General features: G+C 39.5%; 1 long non-coding RNA gene across 1 annotated transcript; it reads left to right on the plus strand.

The window, feature by feature from the left end:
* The first annotated feature begins 7,286 nt into the window (after nt 1-7,286).
* LOC124857860 lies at nt 7,287-19,581 on the plus strand. The gene is made up of 3 exons (XR_007035697.1): nt 7,287-7,381; nt 14,073-14,254; nt 19,435-19,581. It is a non-coding gene; the product is annotated as an uncharacterized LOC124857860 (long non-coding RNA).
* The last annotated feature ends 404 nt before the right edge of the window (nt 19,582-19,985 follow it).

Consider the following 19,985-nt stretch of genomic DNA (forward strand, 5'->3'; position numbering starts at 1 on the left):
TAAGTCTATAATGAAACAGAAAGAAAAGTGTTAGAATAAACTATAGCCTGCCAAGTATTCACATTAACACATACATTACCAAGCAAAGTCACTGCAAGTACATAATAAAGGATTGCTCTTCCTTTAAATTCTCCTTGGAAATCCTGCCAGCCTCTCCAATTTTCCTTTTCCCACAAAACTGTAGAAAACATTTAAAATCACAGTCCAGACTGAGAGCTTGCCCTACTTGGCTGAAGTCTTTCAAAGGTCACAGAACAAGCGTCCTTAGTGGTTCTTAGGCGTTAAAGTGTCTGTCTACAGGCTTCGCTGTCACCCACAGTCCCTGGAGCACGATAGCTCAGCCAACAGGGAACACAACAGGCCTCGAGTCACGTTCCAGAGGAAAACACACAGTTTGGAGAGAAAGTTAGCTGTATGTAGGCAGTGGGGTGGAAGCACACATACAGGGGGTGAAGAGCAAGAATACTTTCACCTAGCGTGTGTTGTATAAATAAAGGAGGCATCATAGCTTTGTATTTGAAATATGTATTATAATAGTGAATTAAATAATATTAAGTGCCTTAAAACGTATATTTGTACCCCTCAAACTTTTTCATATTTTACTAGATTTCAACCATAAACCTGAATGTATTTGAATTAATTGGCAGACCAACACAGAGTAGTGCATAATTGCAAAATGGAAGAAAAATGATACATTGCTTCCAATGTTTTATTCACAAATAGTATTCTAAAAAGTGGAGAGTACATTTGTAGTTGAACATGCCCCAGAGTACTATTCAATCCATGATCTGAAAACAACAAAAATAAGTCAATGCTGAAAGAGAGGCAGAAGACGTCCAGTTTGAATTTTGACGCAAACCTTGATAGTGTTGTCCCAGGTGTCATCCTGAACAAGAACCAGCTCGACATTCAGTTCAGCTAGGTTAAAATGAATTCATTCATGTTTATAGTTTATCAGCTACACATGAAATGAGCTATATATATATATGCAGTGGGTAGCGCTGTTGCCTTGCAGCAAGAAGGTCCTGGGTTCGACTCCCGGCTGGAGGTCTTTCTGCATGGAGTTTGCATGTTCTCCCTGTGCATGCGTGGGTTCTCACCAGGTTCTCCGGCTTCCTCCCACAGTCCAAAAACATAACTGTTAGGTTAATTGGTCTCTCTAAATTGCCCTTAGATGCGAATAAGTGTATGCATGGTTCATCCTGTATGTCTCTGTGTAGCCCTGCGATGGACTGGCAACCTGTCCAGGGTATACCTCGCCCATAGACGGCTGGAGATAGGCGCCAGCTTCCCCGCGACCCCACTATGGAAGAAGCGGTTGAAAATGACTATATATGTGTGTGTGTGTACGTGTGTGAGTCATGACATTATTTACAAATAAGCATTATTCAGAAAACAGCTTCTCTCATTCACATATTGTAATGCTTTCAATGTCAGAAAACAAAAATAAGAAATTTTGAGATGTTCATTTATGGAACGTTTGTAATTGAATTCACTTTTATCTCTTTTTTCACCATCAAACCAGCAAGGATTGGATTTATTCTGTTTGCCCTTTAAAAACACAGTAATACAGAATAAATGCTAAATACTGAAAGTTCAAATTTTCTTGGAACAAGGGGCAGAAGCACTCAATCACCGCAACCTTTTAAATGGTTTTACAGGAAAAAAGAAAAACCAAATTACTTCAGTCCGGGTGGCCTATATATAATAATGATGATCATTAAAGGGTGAAACATCACGATGTTCATTTTAATAAACTCCTTACCCTATTTAAGCACATTAGCTGACAAAATCTTAAATTGTAAAAATGTATTGATTTGTGTTTATTTCGGCTGCTGTATGACAGTTTCTCTGCTGGTCAATACCTCCGGTATGCTAAAACCAAATCAGTTTCATCTGCTGATTTTAAACAGTGTTGCTTGAGCGATTCTTTAATATTCCTACTAATAAAGCAAAGCCAAAGGTAGTTTATGCAAGCATAAAGAGAAAGGAAAGGCCTGCATTACCAATATAGGTCCTTACATAGGTGGCCTGCATGGGGGCTACAGCAGAACTTAGTCTCTGCTGCCCACGGCCTCACACACAGACACTCATCTAAGGCACTGAAGGGAAATCCTACGCCTCTGAGGTTTGCCCCTGAAATCAAAGTGTAAATCAGTATTTTATCCCCGAATGGAGCATTGTTGTAGGACCTTGGGATAAGCTAAACACTGCTTGTACAGGAAAGCAGACCAAATGTGTTAGAAACGCCCTAAGAAGAATGAGCTAAATGTTTAGTCAGTAGCTGTGTAAAGCTTGTAGAGACATTTGCCATAAGACTGTCACTGCAGAGAAAAGTTGTAGAAATTACTAACTCATTACAGGCTGAATACATGTCAGGAAGGCTGACTACTTAATGAAGTTAAAGAGAAAAGGAACAACAAAACTCCCATGAAAATTCAGCTGACATCTAAATGTGGCAGGTTGGGTTTCAGTTAAGCAAAGTGCAAACATTTATGCACTACTGAGTTTTATTTATAATAGTCATAGTGACCACGTTTATTATGCCTCACCTTCGCCGTGCATACGAAAGTTTGAATGCAGTCAAAGTTATCATTTGCAAACTTGCTCTTACCATGGGTAGAAAGCTCTCACATGGAGGAATGCACCTTCCCTCACAGTAAACAGCTAGGCCTTTACACCAAGCACTGTCGTTGACAGCCATTCAGTACACAGCCAATTCAATTTCCACCACAGCATACCAGAGGCCAGAGACTGACACAAAAAGCTGGACGAAAAGAAAGGAAATGAAAGCCAGGGACTCACTCATGGCCAGGAGCAACACTTTTATCATTTACCAACTAAAGCATTTGAGAAATTGGTACTGTGTGGGTGTGTTGGTGGCTAGGGTGGGGTGGGGTGGGTGGTGAGTGGTTACAATTTGATGCTGAAGGAAAAGCTTTTTGATTTATTTGTCCACACCTGCTGATTGCTATGTTCAAGGGCATTGCTGGTAATGGTGATGGATGGAGATTGCTTCAGCTTCACTTCTTTCCTTCTCTAAATCTCCATTCAGAGATTCATGGAGATCACCAAAAAGACAGTACAACCAACAGGCAACCAATTACATAACAAATAACAGTATAGTGCACTGGTGAGAAAAGGGAACTCATGGTTCTGTAACTTGGCAAAGAAAAACAATTAGGGGGAAAAATGACATGTTAATGCTCCAGTACTTCCACTGAAAAATTTTCATATCTATTGTTGCTGTATGAGTGAGACTGTTTCAGCTACATGGTGTCAGGTTCAGACCAGAACACAAAGCTCTCCTTGATGAAGGACTGCAGTTCGACAGACCGGTAGACTGACTTGACTCTTTGTATTGCACAGTGAATATCTTTTAGAAAAATAGACTCTCTTTCTGTTTCTATTGAAACGCTACATTTCAAGGGATTATCTAAAAATCTAACAGTCCATTGTGTAGGCTGAATTTATAGCTGCAATAGCAGCTTTAAATCCCAAAACAACAAAGCATGCACAAAAGGAGTATGAAGGACAGGATTGAAGGAGTATGGTTGTTCACCAAGAAGGATGAAAGAAAAGGATCACAGGTATTTATTTTAAACTGACAGGAACAACATGTATACATGAAAGAGGGCTGGTTTGGGAATATTTCAATGCTTTTCTACTGGTTTTCTACCGATAGACTCAAAGTTGCATGAAGCTGCAAGAGTTATATGCAGTGCTGTAAAGAGTATTTACCCCTTTACAGATTTCTTCTGGTTTTTCTTTGTCAAAGATTAAACCTGAGTAAAACCAACACAGTTTCTAGTGAGTTTCATTTTCTAAAGGTAAAAAGAATTTATCCAAACCAGCCTGGCCCTATGAGAAAAACAATTGCTCCCCTTGCAAATCATAAAACGCTCGTGATCAAATGATAGGAAAGAGACTGAACAAAACTGGCATCCATGGGAGAGATCAAATACCAAAACCAATGTATAGGGTGAACTGGCTCTCCATGAAGAAGAAAAAAACCCAAAACAAATGTTGTGGAGAGGTCTGCTCAAAGACTGTAATAAAACCTGTTTGAGATTATATGGTATGACCTTAAACACTCATATCATGCTCAAAAACCCTCCAGTGGAGCTGAATTAAAATAATTCTGGAAGTAGAGTAGGTCAAAATTCATCCGCAGCGATGCAAACATTGCTTTGTATAGCTTTTTTTCCCTTAATAAATGAGATCATCATTTGAAACCTGCATTTTATATTAACTCAGATTATCTTTATCGGAGTTTTAAAAATTGTTTGATGGTTTAAACCACTGATGTCAAAAAAGGCAAAAACAGAAGGAATCTGAAAGGAAGCAAGTACTTTTTCACAGCACGGAATTTTTAAAACTGAATATGGATGTACATTTCACACGCCATCTACATTGTTTCTAGCTGATTCTGTCATAAGCACATGGCTTTAAACGCAAGCATTCATGTGTGGCATTTAAAAGCATCCTGAGTGATTAGATCTGGGTTACCCACCTTACATGGAACACATCAACTAACGCGTCGCACAGTGGGCCTTCAGCTGCAGTCAAATTCATCTGAGTCATATTTGTGTGGAGTTCTTTAAGCAACAAAGTTCTCCATGGGCTGAAGCTGAAGTAAGGTTGCCCAAATGATCTGTGACTTCACAGAGTTCAGAGTGGCCAAGAATAATTTGAACCTGCAATTGTCCATCGCTGTAAAACATCTGAGAGCTAGTTGGCTGTTTTTACGTAACTGTACCAAAAGCATAAATGCTCTGAGCAAGTGAAAATGCAACATATGACTGCTGAACTCTGCTGAATTCTTCTGTATGCCCCTTATTACTTTGGAATTTACCATTTGGTGACCACAGTACCACAAATTCAAAACAAACACTAAACTACAGAAAAATCTATCTCACTTACAGAAAGTCATGTAATCCACTGATTAAGAGAATATTTTTTTAATTGACATGGATTGATGAACTTTTACCCCCCACCCCACCTTCAGAATTTTCCACATGTAGTTGCTTCTGCTGCCTGTCAATGTACATTCGCGGGCTGCAACATCTGATTTCAACAACGTTGTTTAAGGTAGAAAAGTGGAGGTAATGCTGGTGAACAGAATCCTTTGATTTTCAGCTTGATCGGCTCTGACTGGTGACTGATGTCTGTGGTTTCAGGCTGTAAGAGAGCAAGGGAGAGCAGCACTTTTAGCAGATGACAAGAAGGCTAAATGATGTACAGCATTCTAATGACAGTCTGTCATTGAGCAGAGCAAATCTCACCATAAATCTAAAGGCATGACATTGCTTTTCCTCGTAATATAAATCATTAATGATCTCTTATGGCAGAAAGGCTTGAAAATAAATTAGTTTTTGTACTGTTCTCATATTTTGGTATGTTACATTGGCAGTTTAAAGCTTTTTAAAAACACAGGATTGGAAACTGGCCGCATTCTATTTTGTAGTGTGCTTTTTTAATGCAAGATTGTCTGCAGCAATAAGCCAATCAAAACACTACCTAATAATGTAGTAACTTCACTCACCTCAACATGTTGGATGCTTAAAAGTAAAACTGATGGCATAATTTACTTTTTGATTATTTCTGCTAACAATTATCTGAACACCTGGGTGCACTCGTAGAGCATGGTCCTTAAATATGAAAAAATAAATCCAATGACGCAGTGACATCACACTAAAAGTACCGAATTCTGAAGCAACACTGCAAATTCCATCCCCTTAAACACAAATACACTTGCACTATTCAGATTGAAAACACATTAAATGTGGTACACCTATTTCAATATGCTGACAGGATTTGATGTTACACAAAATTTGCTTTCTTTCCTCATGTTTACACTCATCTAATGTGATTTTAATAGAGAATCATTCATGGCAAGAAGGAAACAATGTGACAGGAGCTTTAGGTGTGGCGTGGATGGGCTTCCTTTACACTTTTAAATTAGTGTGGATAAAAATATCCTGGACCACCTCTAAAGGTAATCTGAAGAAACATTTTCAAAATCGGTTTTTAGAGCAATCGAACATATCAAACATATATGTCTGTGTGCAATCAGAACACCCAGGATGGATGTTAGCATCAAGTCTGAAGGCCATGTAATGCCATGGAAACTCAGTTTGGCTTTAGTCCTCAAATTAGACTCTGATATAGACTCCTGGATAGTTTTGAATCATCACTGTTCTGTATCAACCTGATGACATCACCATGAAGACCTTTATAAATCGTACAAGAGACTGTTACCCATGATCACACATATTCTAAAATCACAGTTATTCAAACTAAATATGAAACAGATTAGCTTGGGGAAAAAAAAAGCATTGCTTGCTAGTATCTGGGTCAATAAATTTATGCCCTGTGCTTCCCTAGTTAAATAAACATTAAGTGGCATAAAATCAAATGATATGAAAATAAAGCCACAGGAAACAGCAACCAGGGCTTTTACCAGGAATTCATGTAACAATGCCTAAATTCAATCCAGTCAATCGACACGTATCGACCTGAAGCACGCAGTCAGGAGGGCTAATGTTCTTCACTTGTGCCTTATGTAAACAAAGTCGTTTGTATTGATGAACCCCAGCTTGCCTGCATCCTGCTGCACACTACTGCCGCTCCTGCACGCACATTCTCTATCAATGCACACATGGTGCCAGGCGTGAGCATGTGTGCATGTGATAATGTTGTCAAATGAGAACAACTTGTTTTTCCGTCAGGAGAAATTAAATTTTCCTGCATGGAATTAGTTCAGTAAAATGACATTCAGCATGTACTCGTGAGCCATTCGACTGAGAAGATTTTAGGTATATTTGATAAGATGCTGACAAACAGGGACTACTTTGTCCTCTTACTCTTTTTTCACTGTTCACAGCAGCTGGGCATAGTCCCTAAATGCCAACATTTAAAGAATGTCAGCAGCACTCCAGCTCTAACACCAGGCGGCCTTGCTCACTTTAAATACACTCATACAGAAACAAAAAGACGTGCAGACACCGTGTTTATGGGAATGCTTTGGCCCTGCTAAAATTGGAGTGTCCTGCTTCACAATGTGCTATTAGTATTTTCCTAGACAGGATCTACAGCTGCTGTGGTGATAAAGGAGAGGACAGGCACATTGGAGAGGGGAGTGGGTGAGGGGAGGTTGGGTTTCTTGAGACAAGAGCATGTAAGAAGCAGTAAGAAAGGGGTCAGAGCTGGGTTCAGTGCACTTTTGGACCCAATGTTCCCAGATGCGTTCGTGCAGATGTGTATTCTTTCCCCGCAGATGACGGTGGTCATGGTGCCAACCACATGGAGACACGACTCGCCCAGGGAGCAAAGGAGACCACCAAAACACACACAGATGCAGACGTAGATGACAGACACGGTAATGTAATAAAAGATGAAGCTTGTGACAATAATTTGATTTCAGAATCTCTTTGTGAATTGCAAATGATACATAAAAATGTGACTCGAAAATACAGTTTAAAATACTGCATGGAAAAATCAATAATCATATCCCTGGGCTAGAGATTCTCATGGTATGATAACCTTGAGTGGAAATATAACAGTTTCATGGACTGATGGTTGTTACAGGAAAATGTATTAAAACAAATATACGTAAAATCATCTAAATGCTTTTATCTAAGACAGAAAAGCAAAAATTATTACTTTGGCTGCTAAAATAAAAGAAATTTAACGCTGTTATTAAAACGTTATCTATATTTTTTACTAAGCAATGTTTTATTTTAATACATAGATTTGAGCAAAAACGTAGAATAAGCACCTGCTAAATTTCTTAGCAGTATTCAAGAGTTAATCGTCTCTTACCGTTCTGCTGTTCTCAAACAGAACAAGCTGATATTAGCTGGTTTATTAGTTGGGCTGCCTGCAGTCATGCTGGTCATAGCTTTCAAATTGTACTTTTAAAACAATATTGCTGTATTAAGAGTGATGGGTGGTGCTATTTCAGTTTCCACACTATGGCTGGCACAATTTTGAAAAATGTATAAACAGCTGAACTTTGCTGGCTGGATGGATGGATGGATGTCTAGTGGCATTCCTTTAGCCAGCTGAATGGCAGTGCACAGCAACAGGTTGTGGAGGAGCAGCACTGCCTTACTCTATAGTCCATACAACCAGAGAAATGGGAAAGGGTGGGAAAAGGGATCAAGAGTATTAATGCTACCTGGGCTAGCCGTGCTAATTACTAACATAAGATTTTAAAGACGGTTTAAAATGTTCTTTACATAATTATATAGTCATTGTCATAGTTAGTCATTGATAGTAAAACCCTGTTTTATATCGACTGCTCTCTTTTATAGTGGTGTGATATTAACTTCGCACCTAATAGTTAAAGACCAATCATTGCAGAAAGGCCAGAAACAACATTTACAGTAAAATACTGTTCTTGTTTTGTCAGATATTATAATTCTTTAAGGACATTTGAAACAGGCTAATGTTGGTGCTGGTGCATTAAAAAGCCATGTTTCTACACAAGTGAAATCAAACTGAAGATTTAAAACCAGCCAAACCATCCCTGGCAGGTTGGGGAGGAGCAGCACTCCCTTACTCTATAGTCCATACAACCAGAGAAATCTCTGGTACTTTCTCAACAATGTATTAAAAGGACTTTAAACCTTAGTGTCAGAATGATGGAAAATGTTAGTGGTTGTGAAGCTGTAATTGGTTAAAGTCTTGGTAACTTGATACCAATTACCAAAGCTTTAACCAGTCCATGTCTATAGTGTCTGCAATTTTTAAAAAATGACCAAAGTGCACTGCTCCTTGAAAGAGAGCCAAGCAGAAATGTGAAGAGAAGTTTGTGAAAGAAATGCACAAATGCTTCATCCAATTCCCATCACTATAAAAGATAAAAGTATTCCACTGCTTCCACTGAAAGAGTGAAGTTCCTGTTGCATGGAACATCAATCAGTCAATTAACAGTTAAATAATAAGCTAAAACTGTTTTTGTTTACAGATTGTTGATAAAGTCACCATGAATTGTTTATTCTAAAATGCAGGCCTAATTAAAAAATAGTAGTAAAAATGCAGCCATATTTGGAAAGAAGTGCCTCTGTTCTTTAATAACCTGTACTGAGTGGGTGAGATGCATCACTGACTCTCAATGAAGTAAGACAAAAAGCGAAGCTCTGGTTGTCATCTAATGCTGATTTATTCACATATACAGGACAAGAAACCAGCAGAGATATGGTCAAGAGCAGAGCCCTCTGATGACAATAAATTCAAACACATGTCGACATTAAGGAGCACATGTACCTCACTGATTGCTTAGGTCATTCCAAGCATACACACATTCTATTCCCACTCCTTCACACTTTCATGTTTCCATCGGCCATTGGGCCATATTCTGCTGCCCCCACTCACCTCCTGAGCCACAAGGGATGAGATGCGGACAGCCCTTCGGACCCTGGCATTCCTCCCCCCCTCCTGGGGGAGGCTGTCTCGCCCACTCAGCGATATCTCGCTCATCTGATCGGCCCAAGAGTTCCGGCCGATGGGCACGGCCATGTCCCGCCGGGCTTCCCCCATCCCTCCCCAGCTGCCCCCCCGTGCCCGGCCGCCATCTACGCTTCCCCGTCCTGCCACTCCGTCGGCCGTCCTCCCCCCTCCACTCTCACCCAGAGACGGAAAGGGCAAAGGTGGCAGCACAATTGGCACCGCTGGCACCGTCACGTTGCCCTTAAGGCCACTCTTTGTCACCTCTTTTACACTTCTTCCTCCTCCAGACCTTGTTTTCACTTATCAGCCTCCAGTTCTTCTGCAGTTTTTTTGGCTCTAAAGTCTTATGCCTTTGCTTCTTCTCAGCCTTTGCTCACCTTTATCAGTCTGTCTCTCTGGCCTTCTCTTCTTTGGTTTCTCGTCCAGTGTTTATTTCTTGTCTGTCAGACTCGGTCTGTGTTTGAGTGAGTCTCCAGAGGCTGGCAGAGAAACACAGTTCCCATCAGATCCACAGCCATAGCTGGTCGGACGGAGTGCTCAGACAAACTGCTGCTGTGGAGACTTCCCTCCGCTCAGCTTGTTCCCTGCCTCCCTCCCTCTCTGCTTCTCTGTTTGAGCTCCCTCACTCCTCATCTACTCAGAATCTCACTCTCTTGTTTTGCAACACCTCTCTCTCTCCCATCTGTACTTGAATTCTTCTTCATCCTGTTCTTACATTTATTCCATTTTATTTTTCACCTAAAATCTCTAGTTTGCTTTGTAATTTATCTAGATCCAAATAAATGTTTTTTTTAATTTTAGTTTTCTGCAAACAGACTGCAGCATACTACAGGTTTGAGATACAATGAATACTTCAGTTTGTTGAATGATCAGTTGGAGATACCTTCAAATGTGAGGACTCGCTCCATCCTTGTTGAAAGGTTCAAAAGCAGAAATTAAGCATTATTAAATTTAATATTGGTGCTGCTTATGTAGCAAATGCTATAATTTATTTCTGACTCAGTTGACCTACATGTCAACTCTGAGAGCCATGCATTGGTCCAGTAGCTCTGCATTATTGTAAGCGTTTACATGCTCTAGAGATGCTACATACTCCACCCAGCCAGTTCTGTTCTTAACAAGAACTTCTAGAGACTTAACTGGTTCTAAAAATAAATACTTTGATATTCCACAACTCAAGAAGCCAATCAGGATCCTTGATTATAGAAATCTTATCCAGTAAATGTTGAATCCCTTCCTGTTTAGTGCATGGAGTCATTGTCACAGCAAACAGATGCCCTGATGTTACCAATAAAAAATTTAAATGCTGTTTTTAATAACAAGCATAACAAGCAGTGCCTGGGAATGCTTTCCAGGTCCAATCCAATCTGGGCTCTTATCTGCACCAACAGCTCTGGAAAACAGGAGTTAAACACAATGTTTACAGCAGCAATTATTAAAACTACCTGGTCATATTAAAAGACAGTGTTTAACAGCTGATTCGGATTTAGTGAAAAGTATCAGCTGTAAGTGCTCTTTGACCTACTTACACTCCATGATGAGTGACATAAAATAAAAAGTGAGAAGACAACATAGGTGAGCTGATGCTGGAGACATTTTGTTAGAGTTAAAGCACTGTGTTTTTTTGTCTTAGATTAGACAGATTTAAAAGTAAACTAACTCCACAGTTCTAAACCTGATGCTCACGTCTTAATTGGTTGCAGGTCTTCATGACTCCACCCCTAGTTCAAGATGAAGACACTTCTTTCTTCTGGCCCAGCTCAGAGTTGGTGCCAAAAAAGAGCCAGTTTATCAGTACTGTAAGAGTGTCTGGTACCAAGCAAGCACTAGTACCAGTTCAACATTAGAACTGGTTCGGTGGGAAAAGGATCAAGAGTATTAATGCTACCTGGGCTAGCCGTGCTAATTACTAACATAAGATTTTAAAGACGGTTTAAAATGTTCTTTACATAATTATTTAGTCATTGTCATAGTTAGTCATTGATAGTAAAACCCTGTTTTATATCGACTGCTCTCTTTTATAGTGGTGTGATGTTAACTTCGCACCTAATAGTTAAAGACCGATCATTGCAGAAAGGCCAGAAACAACATTTACAGTAAAATACTGTTCTTGTTTTGTCAGATATTATAATTCTTTAAGGACATTTGAAACAGGCTAATGTTGGTGCTGGTGCATTGAAAAGCCATGTTTCTACACAAGTGAAATCAAACTGAAGATTTAAAACCAGCCAAAAAAATGTGACCATTGCATATCTCTATGCATTATAATATGAAATACTAATTTCCTACTTCCTAGACTTACTGTATATTTGGGTTCACACTTCAATCAAAAATCAAATCAGTGATGGCTCTGTCTCCAGCTGCAGCAGTGACACAAGCAGCAATAAATAACAAAAGCCATTGACATTTAGCGAGCTCATTTGCTCCTACAGCTGACAAAAGGATTTACTGAGTAAGTCCCAAAAACAAAGAAAGTTGTCTGCTCCTACTTTTTGTGACTCGTCCCCCCGTCCTCCGTACTTTAAATCTCAGTGTGTGCCAGCGCTAATTGCTGCACTACATAACAAACGTCATTCCTCGCTCCGTCCATCCAGTCTCTGTCCTCGCAGCCTCCTAATATGTCACCATCCTCTCATCCCCTTCTGTTTGCCTCTTATTACTAAACACACAGCTGGATTAATGCGCTTCTAAGAGCGAATGTTTTATAACCTCGACCACGACTGTGAAAGCATAGTTTTCTGGGTCTGAATGGGCTTCACTTTTTAATTTTCTGCTTTGAGTTTTCCAAACCAGTCACAATATGAATGTTTTAGATATTCTGGATTTATTAATCATTGTTTAGGGACACCAGCCTATTCCACTGGATTTTATGTTGATTTCTCATCTACAGTTACCACTTTCATTGGTTTAGCTCAAGTCCTCCTGATGTTCACCAACAGAGATTTAATTGTGTAGTTTGGAGGTCTCACTTATTATTTCTGAAATGAGACACCCTCATCTTTTTTAAAGTAAATAAGCTGCACAGACCTACAGTAGAGAGCCAATTCAACATAAAAAAAAATCAATATTTTCCAAGATAAATATACACATAACTCTGCCCACAGCAGAAACTAAATGACACACATCAAAAAGCAACTGAATCTGCAATGGCTGGCTAACAATGGGATTTGCGTCATATTCGGTCTTTAACCTCTGCCATTCATCATATTGATTTGTTGGGAGCCCATTTCCATGACAGAAGCTTATGATTCATAGTAAATGATGGTAGCTTCTACTGACCTAGATTATGTGCATAGAGGTATCAGCCCATATGTGAGAAGGCAGCAAAGAGTTAGCAGAAAGCTTGGTTTGTAAATCTCATATTTGATTCCTAAAATAAATCAACTGGATTATTGCCACACTTAACAGTAGTTCATTTGTTTGTTATTTTTCTTCTTATCTAAAATATAAAAAAAAGGAAAAATCTGCCAAAAGGATAAAAACGGAATAGCCCGCAATGACCTGAACATATTCCTTGATGAATCTCTCTGAGAGGAGCCTACTTTATGAGTCTCATTACCAGACCCCAAACCGTTTCAGGCGGAGCTGGGTTTAACACACAGACAAGTACTGGTAATTATCGGAAGCGAGGAATACATAACACCCTGCCCAGGGTATATGAGCGGGGACTACAGGGCAGTTACTGTAGCTTAGAGTAATGCAGGCATACATACACAACAAACAATGTGTGCACACTCTTACTATATGACTGGTTTTTAGGGCATTTGGACTCATATTCTCCTTTCCAAAGGATTGCTGAACACGTTACCAAGAGCGAGAACAATAACAGAGCAGAATCTCTAACAAATTGAGATCTCTATTTCTTCAGTGAGAAAAAGCTGCAGAACACAGGCATATTTATAGAGTGAACAATCAAACATCTAACAGAAAGGCACAATCAGCCAGGATACTGAAGACAAACCATGCAAACATAATAAAACAGGTTACACTTTCTTTTAGTCCCATTCTATCACTGATTAAACAGAAGTAAACACAATATTCTGGTCTTCAAATTAGTAAAATAAAATGCATTGATTACCCAGCAGAACTAAACTGAAACTCCGAAGCTTTGTGTGAAAAGTGAAGTTCATATATTATGGGTTTTCCTTGTTTTATCTGATGGTAAAACGTTTCCCTACTGGTATAAAGTTAGTTTAATCAACAAAACATCATTTGAAAAATACTGAGCCATTATGGGTTGTTTAGAAGGGTTCACTAGGGGGGGATATCTTGTCTCTCCATTAGAACATGAAAGCACGGCTTAGGTTTGTAAGAATGCAGCTGGACAAGCCAACTGCAACTGGAACAATGACCTTTTAAAAAAGGCCACAAACCAAAATTGTTTGGCTGCTGAGAAAAACTAAATCAATGACTCATCCATACTCTGGCTCTGTAGCTTGGCTTAACGTTGGTAAAATCATCAATAGCAATGTAATATATTATGCATTGCTGCCAGGTTGGAAGGGTCAGATTAGTTTTTCTTTAAATGTAAAGTCTTGGAAATGAAAAGCACTGTACCTCTTTTTACCGTGACTGTAACTTTTTAAATAATTCTCATCAACCTCATTTGCTCATAGACCCCTATCTGGAAGCCCCTTAACCACAAGCCCCTGCTGGTCCATCACGACTGACTGTTCATCTATCCTGCAGCTCGAATGGATCTCTACATCTCTTTGATCTGGGACGCTTCATAAATAATAACCCCCACAGCAACACAGACCTACATGTCAACACTGGGTTGCTGCTTTGATGGATGCTGGTAAGTGTGACCCTTGATGTCTTTGTGGATACAGTATGAAGGGTAACACTATAGCACAGAAAAAGACCTTGACTGAAAACCACTCAGCATATCATCATGTCATTCTGCATTAAAGGAAGTGAATCTCTGTTGGTGTGTTGGTTATGTTCTACAAAATAAGCTCCTAACCACCTTTGTAGTGTATTCTGCGAACCAGGAAATAATTAGATAGAAATACAAAGTGACTTATTACACCAGACCATTTCCAACTATAAACATAATTGAGGTATTGCTGCTTTTCTTCATATATTTAAGTCATGAAGAACTGGCAGCCAGTACATGTGTTGTTCTTCATCATTTTAATATTCCACCAGCCTGATAAAAAGTTCACTGTCTGTGGTAGAGACACATTTCTAGAAAATAATAAAGACTTGACAGTGACTGTGGGATTTTATGAGACAGACCAACACAAAGTAGTGCATAACTGTGAAGTGGAAGCAAAATTACCTTTATGGTTTTCAAAGATTTTTAAAAATGACATCTCGAATGTGTGGTTTGCATATGTATCTAGCCCCCCTTTGTCAACACTTTGTGGAGCAACTTCCTTTTGGGTGTGTCTCTTCCAGCATTGCACATTTACTAATATTTTCACCTATTCTTCTCTACTAAACAGCTGAAGCTCATTAAAATCTGGTGGAGAGTTTCTGTGAACATTCTCTTTCAAGTCTTGTCACTGATTCTTAATTGGATATAGTTATGGGCTTCGACCGGACACATTTTAACACACAAATATGCTTAGATCTAAACCATTCCAATGCATCCCTGGCTTTGTATGTTCACAGTCATTGGTTTACTTCCATGATCAATATTCCTAGTAACTCTGACAAGGCTCTCTGTACCTCCTGAAGAAAAGCATTACCACAACAGGATGCCATCCCCACCATGTTTCATGCTTGGCGTGGTGTGTTCAGAGTAATGTGAGATTGTTGAGTTTTTTCCACTTGTGTCATTTCCACTTGTGTTAAGTCATCTATATGGCTTGCATAATGTTGTCCTGTCAACAAATCATCATACCTGAACTGAGGGTCTCAGCAGCTCCTTCAGAGTTGACCTCTGAAAGAGCCTCTTCGCTGCTTCTCTGAATAACGCTCTCCTAGGCTGGAATGCCAGTTTAGTTGGTGATTTATAAAATCCGTCAACTGAGCAAAGCTCTTCTAGAAGTTCAAAGCTTAGGATATTGTTTCCTAACCTAACCCTGCTTTATAGTTCTCCAGAACTGAAGCTGTTCCCTTCTCTAACAAACTTCTGAGGATTTAGACCAGGGGTCTGCAACCTGAGGCTCCGGAGTCCCGTGTGCCCCTTTAGGCCCTCCACTGTGGCTCTTCACAACTTTGGCCAAAAATTATAGCGACCTGAGAAATACAGTATATTTACATATACAGATTAAAAAAGGCTGGTTCTAGTACTTGTTTTTGTTTTTTCATGCTAAACTTGCATATAATTTCTCCAACAGAATGGCATAAATGATACAAGGAATTCTTCTTTGTTCAGTTCCTTTATTTTGTCTTTATACTGCAGACTACATGTTCATTTTCCATAAATTTAGAACATTTTCTTCAAGTAAATGTTTTTATCTTGCCGTAAAAGTTTGAAATTTTTCTGTTTTAAAATGTGTAATTAGAAATGAAATTTTAGTTTTTAGTTTTACTATAAAACATGAGCAGTTTATACAGTAGGTGTTTATAAGTTGATTCGCTTGCTTTTTTCACATTTTATTTATTAGGAATGAGGACCAAAATATTTGTAAACGTTGACCTCTACCTTAGACTGAATGTTCAAAAAACGTTTTCACCTAAAACTCCTATAAAACCCATGGAAGCTTTTGGTTGTAGTAAAACAAAATATGAAAAAGTTAAAGAGGTAGGACTACTTTGAATGGCAATATGTAGAAATGTAATATCTTTAACACCTGTAAACACTGCTCCACAGATCTACTCTGCCTGTATGTCAGATATGTACCAAACTACAGTTTCTATGACGTCTAACAATGAGGTGGCTTCAAAGCTCGCTTTATCCCAATTTAGTCATCATTGGCTCCCAGCCAGAATTCATCATTTCAATTATGCATTTCTTCTTACCTCCATCCTTCCATCTCTCTTTCTTACTTCTCCTCCACCAAACCTGAGGCAAAAGGGGCTCTTTTTGTTCTCATCCAGGTTGCTGAGCAGAATAAATTCATCTTTAATCACCCAGATTATTGGGCCTGTCTGCCTGCCCTCCATTGTGACCGTGCTCAGATGCCTCCCAGTCATCACTCTTGTGTGGGACGGAGACCAAGAGCAGACTTATTAGCTATCAGAGCACCATCTTGGCAGAATTAGAATTAAATGAGGAGACTGCAGTAACTAAATCAGAGCCACATCAGGGAGAGTTAAAAGTGGATCAGCTTTGAAATGAGTTGAAGGATTTACACACAGCATCCTTCAAAGAGATGAAGGTTTGAGTTTATGCATATTAACATTGCATATGGTGTGGAGAGTAAAGATAGATCATCCACAGGTACTGAATAGAATTTTTGCTGAGTTTGTATTATCTTCAGCTACATCCAATGAGGAAAGGAGTTCAAATGAACCTTTAAATCATTTGCTCCTTGTTTTAGATGAACGAAGCAATGACTTCCCTATTTAAACAGATTCTCTGACAGAAACGTGTTTGTATTTGAAGAAATGCAATCTGTTTTCAACATGGCCCAGACTCCTGGCTTATCCTGCATCACAGCAAGGAGTACATGTTTTTAAATCATTAGTTGTATCACAATATGTAAACACTTGGGTACTTGTTTCAAAATTCATACTAAATAAGGGCTTCTAAGAAGCAGAGGTTTATAATAACCTCAGGCAAAGAGGGACATGCAAATCTAACCAGCCTTTTAAAGACTGATTTCGTTCGGTCTCTGTCCACTCTTGGCTTTAATGCTATCATTTAGTCAAGTCAAAAATGAGATCAGGGGTTGAGGCTTCTTCAGAGAACCAGAACTTCCAATTGCTTGGAAATGCCTTGACTGAGACCCAAACGGGCATACCAGACACCGGGTCACTAAGAACTTACCTTTCAGTTTAGGAAAACAGTTTTTAATCCCAGAAGGAGAAGTAAGTAAGGCTCTGACACTATTATGACGGCAACAGACTATGTAAACATAACCTCTTGACTACCTGACAACCTGAGTCACTCCTGGTCATCAGTAACCAGAGCGTATGATTCCAACATCAGTGGTCACCTTGTAAACTATTCAACTTATATTTAAGCAGTATTTCTGCTTGTTTGGGAGCATTTTCCACCTTAGATTTGAGGTACATTCATTGCTCGATAATTCTTTGTTGGAACGGTGCTGCTTTTCAACAAATATTCTCGTTAGCTCAATAACACTCTCCAGCCACACACAGCATACTCCCTGGCTTGTTATATGAAAATGCTACATAAAAAAGTCAGATCAGTCCAATTATAATGACAGACTTAAAGTCAATTAAATACATTCGAATTTGATCTGAGTTATCAAACAATGTAGTAAAGTTCAGTTTATTATTCAAATGTATGAAAAATGTTCTAATCTAAGGAAAATCAGCTGATCGCATAGTCACTGACTTGCAGCATTCATTAAAACAAGCTTCATGTGGAAAAGAACATTCCAAACACATCCTGCTCATCTGACATCAAAGTGTGCTCTATTTGTGGTAAATTGGATGTGGTTTCTGAAGGAGCAAACCTTGTGCTTGGCATTTGTTCCAAACGGATTCAAGCCTGTGCTCCCTGCAAAAGGCCAGGATGAGTTGTTGCATAGAGGAACACATCCCTCCCTCTCAGAGTCTTTGAGCCTCTCTGGCAGATGTCAGCAGGCAGTTGTTGATACAACACCACCATTCTGCTACACAATGAACCAGGCTGCCATATTTAATCAGCTCAGGGGGTTGATTTCAGCAAACACAATGGACACATCAGTGACGGCCTTGTCATCTAGTCATTGGCCCCGGTGGAAACTGCATGGGGGGGGGGGGGGCTTGATGAGAAATGGAATCCAAATACCGCTGTAATATCATGCCACCAGACAGGTATAGTGAGTGTGTCCCTGTTGGTGCAGCAGTGAGGAGGAAGCAGTGTATAGCGTGCCTTCACAGGAGTCATGGAAGTTTGATCCATGGATGAGGGCCCTGTGCCTGTGTGTGTTTCTTGGTGATATGAGTATGTATGTGCAGGGTGTGGAACACCTGGACCTCCCACCCGTGTCTGAGCCAGGAGTCAATGGTCCTGCAAGGTTCTAAGATTATGTGCAATCATATTTCTCATAATCAACTGAGCTCACTTGTAAACTATTAATAAATGTAAATGGGGTGATGGTGGCATAGGTGGGTAGGTGTAATGTGTTGAGGAACGGAACCGGAATGCAGAAAAAGCTCTGATAGTTATCATCAGTGTCAGAAAAGTTCACCCTAAACAAGAAATAGTTTTAAATTCATGGATAAATTTACTGCTCTGAATATAGATTAATTCATGTTCACTTGCCAATTTTTCTAAAACAGTCAATTCAAAGCTAAATATTCAAAACATTGGAGGATGCCTTGATTCATTAATTAGCATATCAGTTAAGCCATCATGTAGCATCTGGAAAGTGGATTCTGCCAGTTAACATACACGTTTGATTCTCTGAGGTTTTGCACAAAACCTTACTTCAAGTGTGATTCAATTATACAAAAATCTTATTCACATATTCTTCTGCTTTAGTTGTAAGAAATGATGCTGAATTATTAATATAAAGTGTTCCATTAGGAGTAGATTAAAGACTGGATCTGTGTACATTAAGCAACAGCCTCATTTCTCTGCTGTTCTACGCCATACCTGCAAACCCACACCTGGACTCACTTCCTGCCTGCCGGTAGTGTCCAGCATATTGCCAATAGGACCAGGTGTGCAGACGCAACTTGGTATGATGTAGACTCTTTGGTGGTTAGGACAGGAGCCTTCACTGTATATAGTCAAGGTTAAGGTGAAGGGTGAGGCATGGGCCACATATTAAACCTAAAAAGGCAGATTGACCAGAATCAGTGTGAACATGATTCAATCATGTTTTTACCTTTTAAAAAAAAATTACAAAGTTGAATTTTCATGGTCACAGCTGGAAGGGATTACTTGTATGTTTGTTTTACCAGGACCTGATTATTGGAAAATAAATCAGCATCTCCATAAAGCTTGTCAGCAGAAGGAAGCATGAAGTGCTCTAACATTTCGTGGATGATGACTGCGTTGAAGGAGGACTTTGGAAAACCCTGTGGGTCAACACCATCAGATGACATGGCACCCCAAGGCATCACTGACTGTGGAAACCTCACACTAAACTTCAAGCAATGTGGATTCTGTGCCTCTCCTCTCTTCCTCCAGACTCTGGGACCTGATTTCCAAATGAAATGCAGAATTCACTATCATTTGAAAACAGGACTTTGAACCATTGAGCAAAAATCCAGTTCGTTTTCTTCTCAGCTCAGGTAAGACGGTTCTGATGTTTTCTCTGGTTCAGGAGTGGCTTTACTTGAGGAATTTGATATATTTTGCTCCCATGTACATTTTGTCAGTGTGTAATGGATCTTGATGCACTGACTCCAGGTGTGCAGACACAACTTGGCTGTCAGTCTGCCCCAGTGTGTGAATGTGTGTGACACATTTTCTGCATTACAGGCAGAAGATGTGTCCACTCCTTTGAAGG

This window comes from Girardinichthys multiradiatus, chromosome 21 (genome assembly GCF_021462225.1).
Source record: "Girardinichthys multiradiatus isolate DD_20200921_A chromosome 21, DD_fGirMul_XY1, whole genome shotgun sequence".
Lineage (NCBI taxonomy): Eukaryota > Metazoa > Chordata > Actinopteri > Cyprinodontiformes > Goodeidae > Girardinichthys > Girardinichthys multiradiatus.